Source organism: Colias croceus, chromosome 4 (assembly GCF_905220415.1).
Source record: "Colias croceus chromosome 4, ilColCroc2.1".
Classification (NCBI taxonomy): Eukaryota; Metazoa; Arthropoda; class Insecta; order Lepidoptera; family Pieridae; genus Colias; species Colias croceus.
The window spans coordinates 7218118-7224923 of NC_059540.1; the positions used below are offsets into that span (position 1 = coordinate 7218118).

Sequence of the window (6806 nt, forward strand, 5' to 3'; positions counted from 1 at the left end):
CTAGTATTACATATCTGCTTTTATCATTTATCAGAAAACATTTTTATAATTGTAAAAGACAGATATGAAACAATAAGAACACTAAAATAAACGGCGCCGATAAACTTGATTTTATGTTGAATTAATTATGATCCGGATTGTGACGTAAATATTTTTTTCTGCGGTTTTTATAAAAAATTCCAGAAAAGGCGGTTAATACAATACACAGTATGGAAATTTATGAAAATTGGTTCAAATATACGTATAAGTTTAAATAAGATGTTTTGGATGCAATGTTCTAACTTCTAATCTAATCCATACTAGGTATTGTTTTGACGAAATTAACTTTTTCTCTAAAGAGATTTCTAAATTTTAAGGCGGTAGCGGGTAGGTATGAAGGTAATGATTTTATAAAAAGTAAAATAAGTACTTAGTTACTTATTAATACTTTTAAAAAATCATAGTTAGTTACAATGTTTTTTTGTTACAAAGAAATCATACTTAGAAAGGTAATTTTGTAAATTTTTTATCGGTTGAGTTTGTTGGTTTGAGACGATTTTTTCCCATAATTTTCCAGTTCTAGGTAAAAGGTCAATGTCCAAAAGCGATGTCGAAAACAAATCTCTCATATAATATATATTTACATAAAATAGCATTATTGACATAAACAAAGATCACAAGTTTTTAAAATCTATCCCTAATGCATGATGCTACATTTTAGAAGCAACAAACAGTTGTCCCTCACCTTGAGTTGCTGACCCCTATTGCGTCACCCATCATAATATGTACATATTAAAGCGGAGGGCGACGTGTTTTTTCCTCGCTTTATTTTTCTGTCGTAGTTATTTTAAACAAACGTCTCAAAGTTATATACATAATATATTTATATTTATGGGTTTCAGTTCATATATCAAAGCTTTTTAATAACTTGGGTGAGACGTGAGACTATTATAGTTATAACTTATTGATAAAATCAAGATACTGTCTTATACATTATAATATGTATTGGGTATTATACAGACAAAAAGGGCGGCAAAAAACTATGTAGACTAAAACTTGAAACAGTCAATTTCCTCAGTAAAGTGTAGGTAGTGTTAACAGACAAATGAATCTAGATTGTTATTGTTATTGGTGTTATAACGGTAGAGGACCGCAAGGATGTAGGTAGTAACTAGTAACTACCTATGTAGGTAGTAATCTGTGATGCGATTTGATTTGGGCTCGCTTCGTTCTATTTAATTTTTTTCAACATTCTAAGGTGCATTTTTCCTTGAAAAGGCAAATCAAACGGATTTTAGATTCAAACAGTATACCTATTCCCCATCCATTATGATGATCTAATAGATATCATACAAGCAAAAATTTTATACTACATAGGTATTTAATATTTTTGCGATTATTGCTAGGTATTTAACTACGTAGGTATTGTCCGAAAAAAAAAATATACATATAAGTACCTATGTTCCTGCACAGATAATATAATAGGTACTAGGTATAGGTACCTTTTTTTTATAGTGGGGAAAATCTTCCAAAGATACCCACGGCCCCCGGGGAAGGAGCCGTGGGTTATGTCGGATTCTTACCGACTAAAACCCCACTGTGTTCCGTCGAGCCGCTTTAATGATGGGGCCGCGGGTATTGATCTAGACACGCGGCAGCGTGTCAAGCCGAGTTCAAGCGAAGAGAACTGGCGAGCAGCAGCCGTGTGTATATTTACACGAACCATTTCGAGCCACTTTTCACCCCCTTATAACTCGAAAACTATTTAAGTTAAATAAACCAAATTTGGTACATATCAAGAGGACCTCAAGATAAACAAGAACCTTAAATTTCATAAATACAGATTAAACAGTTGCGTAGATATTAATATCCAAAAATCGCAATTTTTAAGACTGACTGACTTATAGACATATACAAAACCTAACCCACTTCCAGATGACCTAGAAAGTTCAAATTTTGTAATCAACTAGGTAATAGTGAGTGTACAAAGGAAAAAATCAGAAAATACTGAATTTATTTGTATTTAATTTTTTCTTCAATGACATAAATTTTTTTTATACAAACGTATGGAAAAATGGAAAAGTTTAAAAAAAAAGAAAATAGTATATTCACCTTACTAGTCTTAAAAAATAGATCAAAACTAATCAGTGGCCGAAAAAAATTTTGAAATCCATCAATAAATGACTGAGATATAGATTATTGAAGTTTACATATATTACTGTAGATTCGAAGCGATTTTTAGAACCTCACAAATTTTAAACAGTATGTAAAACTAGCCTCATCAAATTATGGGGTTCAAAAGGTCATTAGTTGTTTGCTTTGTGAAAATAATTATATTGTTCAAATTAAAAAAATTATATTTTGGAATAAACATTGTTCTTTAAGGGAAAATAAAACAATTGAGTTTTCAGTCAACCTAAGAACTTAATACATCTTTGTAAATAAATTTCTGGACTGTCTGCAGAACTTGGCACACATTTAGATCTCATTTCTTTTTTTGGCAAATTAAGTCAACGATTGAACTCGGCTCCAAATTTTACATTTATGTTTTTGGTGGGATAGAATTCTTCCGCGACCAGTACCTACTAGTATTTAGTATAAGTACGTGTACATGTATTATTTCTTTTGTGTCTCTCTGAAGTCTCATTAATCAGAGATTACGTTATCATAATAAAATGCTGAGTATCTGATGATTACATAGGTACACAATTATACTCTGTCCACTATAAGAATTGCTTTTTGACAGCTCGACGGTTTATAGCTTTAGTGATGTTCAAAAGATTCTCGATTGTGATATCATTCCGATTATGAATTTTTAACATAATCATTAATCGAATAAATAAATTAAATTAATTAAATTATTACGTAAATGTAATAATAAGTACATATTATAAAGATACATTTTATGTTGCATTTTTGTTTTGTTTATATGTTATTTTATATATCATTTATTAATATAAATACATATATTTTAATTGCTAAAATCTCCAAACGGTTTGACATTATATTACCTATATGTATACTGGTAACATCAACCGACCATCCACCGGCCACAATTTTGACGTCATCCGTCACTCGCAGCAAAACGCCCGTGCCAGTCACACGCATTTATGTTCGCTGAGTGTTCTCTCGCATTTGTTAGTCGCCTTGAGTTGAGTAGTTTTATTCCTCGGTGCATCTTTTGTGAGTGTTTAGATCCATTGATCTTGAAAATGCCGAAAGGACAAGTTTTGAAAGGACAATCCAGACAGTTAGTGCTAAAACTTTGTGATTTCTTTGAGAAAGAAAATCAAAATGGCGGTCCTCTCATACCTTTCTCGCAAGTGCGAAACCGTGTTTCGGTTGCATTGGGTATCAGTCTACCAACTGTGACTAAAATTACGAATGATGCCTACGGTAGGAGCGGCTTGGAAAGAAACAAACCTTCTACACCAAAAAGAAAGCGTCGGCCTCGTAAGGTGACAGGTGTTGATGATTTTGACGCTGATGCCATTCGTCGTCATGTATATGACTACTATTTAAAAAAAGAAATTCCAACTTTAAGAAAACTTATTGTTTCCTTGCAAAGAAGTGGTTTATTTCATGGTCAAAAATCTTCATTGGCCAAAGTTTTAAAAACAATTGGCTTTTCATTTAAAAAATCTGATAAAAGAAAAGTGTTAATGGAACGAACTGATGTTGCTTTGTCACGATGTGACTTTTTAAGAAAGGCAAAAAGAATACAAGATTGGACAAATATTGTTTTTACAGATGAAACATGGCTCAACGCTAACCACACAATATCCCGTTCCTGGACTGACGGTACTGCTGCATCAACCTCCGCAGTACCAATGGGAAAAGGTGAACGCCTCATCATATGTCACGCTGGTACGGCAAAAGGTTTTGTACGAAATGCACTGCTGGCATTCAAATCTAAGAAATCAGGCGATTACCACGAAGAAATGAATGCAGAGGTCTATGAAGAGTGGTTCAAAAACATGCTCCTATCATTGGAAGAACCATCTACAATTTTAATTGATAACGCACCTTACCACTCTCGCCAAATTGATAAAATGCCAACACAAGCTAATAAAAAACATGAAATTATTAATTGGCTTCGCGATAATGGAGAAAATGTGGACGATTCTATGTTAAAAATAGAATTATTACAAATATTAAAAACAAAAAAAAAACCTAAACGCTATGTAATAGATGAAATGGCAGCAGAATATGGCCATATCGTCCTTAGAATTCCTCCTTATCACTGCCAATACAACGCTATAGAGCTCATCTGGGCTCAAGTAAAAGGGCATGCTGCGAGAAGCAATACGAGCCCGCCATTCACAGCGAATAAAATGTTGGCATTACTAAAAGACGCTTGCACCCACGTGACGGCCGAGAACTGGGCAAGAGTGGTGGAGAGAACTAAACGTATCATATTATCTGATTGGGACCGTGATATTGCATTCGACAATATATGCACACAAGACCTTATCCTACATATTACTGAAGACTCCTCATCGGACGAATCCAGTGAAGATTGTAATTCTGACGACTTAGGCTAATAAAATAAATTAAACTACTCTCGTTGTTTTATTTGTTTTTCAAACTAAAAAAAAAGTAAAACTTTATATTATATTAATATTTTATTTGGTTTCTATCTTACAATTTGGTTGTTTTTATGTTTAAATAACATTAACTTAGTAGAAGAATTTTTTATCGGATATATTCACATTTCGATTATTTATAATCTGTGGCACAATAATATTGAATCGTTCTGTGAAGCACATCTCTAAGTGGGCGGTACCTGTCCATAAAGAACAGTATTTTATTGTATGACATTTTTACATAATAAATACAAAATTTCATAGTTGTGAGCTGTCAAAAAGCAAATAATATAATGGACAGAGTATATCTACAAAATAACTTTTATCATATACCTACCCATATACTACCTATTTTGAATGTTACCTACTCATGGAAATTGAAGTGCGGCTCGCAGCTGTTTATCGAATCTATTTAATTGTAGACGCAGGTAATTTGCCTGAAAGATAAGATAGGTACAATAAAATATTTAAGGAGGAAAATAAAAATGTCTATAAGTAGGTAGATCATATAAAAATATATAAAAATAACTTGCCAGAAAGCCAAAAAGTCATGTTAATTGTAATTAAATGAGCATTCAGCATGTAGACAGGTAGTACGAATGACCTAAGTTCCTAAGTCTAACCTCGTAACGCCCAGGCTATTTTTACCATACATTGGCTTGCAGCCCAAGTACCTTTTAAAAGGTTCACATGGTGCGGACCCAGAGGTGATGAAATCTAAAAAAAGTGCCTTTTTATTTCCGTATGAGCGTGGGATTTTTTCTGCATGTAAATGTATGTCAGTGGAAGGTTTTGAGACACTAAATAACCCCAAATTCGTTATTCTTTATTTAGGCATATGGGCTTTAATGTATTACAAAACCCGATTTCGCAAAATTCGTATTTTTGATATTATTGATTAGCGGTAGACAATATAGGGTTTATTTTATATTACAAAAAACAATGAACATAAATATTTGGATTAATACATGTCTTCCAAAATTTTAATGACCAAAAACATATCTCACACTTACAATCTGAGAAAAAAATATCAATTTTTGAACAATATGATCATTATTTTCTGTACTTATTATTTTTAAAGGCTAGTTTATCACGTGTTTTAGGATTTCTATCAGAAGAAATCCACTTCCAACAGATGCCAGAAGCAAAAATTAAGAAGTTTCTAAATTGGACCCAAAAACACTATATAATAGCAACCCATATACCTTTTAAAATCAGAATGATAGTAGGTAAATTGATATAATATTTCTATAGAACTTTTAAATACTTAATTTTGCAAATAAGAGTTGGTTTTTAATAAAAAAAACTATTATTTTCAGATTCTTCAGAACTGGAAGAGCTTTCTTGGTTTTGGTTTATGTTGTAATCCTCATCTCCAAATAGTTCATACTTTTATATCTGACTGATTTAAGCTTCATCTATTTGCTCATCTCTCATTGGGTTACCTGAAAAGGATAGGTACTAAAAGATACTGTTACAGACTTAATAACTTACTTTATATTATGAAGGAGAAAACGGTCTAAATCATAAGTTGCAAAGGCAAATCAAATTGATTAGTGGTTTATTCCCTTATACCTTTTAAAATCCAATTATATGTTAATACTCTAATAACTTCTAAAAGGTATCCAGATTTTACGAGGTTATTTTACACGCATATTCTTTATTTTCGCGTAAATCTAAATGTAATTATAATATTTACTTATTTGTCAACAAGCAGAGTAAGATACTCTCAGTGAAAAACCTAAGATTGCATCAATAATCATGGATTGAACTTACCACGTCCTCTAGTCAGTCAAGATGGCCAGACTTTTCGCCGGAAATTACATATATTTTATTTTTCTATTGGCACTATTGCTTAACCATAGACAAAAACATACTTTCCAGCAGCCGGATAAAAAACAGTAATTAGATTTGGCGCGTAATTTAAAATGTTACGGCGGTTTCAAATCAGATACTGTCAGATACCTTTAAAAAGGTACCGTGGGCGTTTATGTCATAAAGTTGGATAACAGCTTGGGCCGGTACCACTATCGAGCTGCATGCCTTTTAATAGGTATCTGGGCGTTACGAGGCTAAGAAAATTTTACATAATATACCTACATACACATACCTACACAGAATGTATATAAATATACTTACTTAATACTTAATAGTATGTAATATTATGAATTCTATTAAAAAACGACTAAACGATTATCGCTAAGAGCTCACGTACGCAGCGTTGGACTTAGTTACGTTGGA

General features: G+C 32.4%; 1 long non-coding RNA gene across 1 annotated transcript; it reads right to left on the reverse strand.

The window, feature by feature from the left end:
* Positions 1 to 5378: 5378 nt before the first annotated feature.
* Positions 5379 to 6442, reverse strand: LOC123691431. Its single transcript, XR_006751398.1, has 2 exons — positions 6342 to 6442; positions 5379 to 6010 (listed from the first exon to the last, which is right to left on the reverse strand). It is a non-coding gene; the product is annotated as an uncharacterized LOC123691431 (long non-coding RNA).
* Between the last annotated feature and the right edge of the window lie 364 nt (positions 6443 to 6806).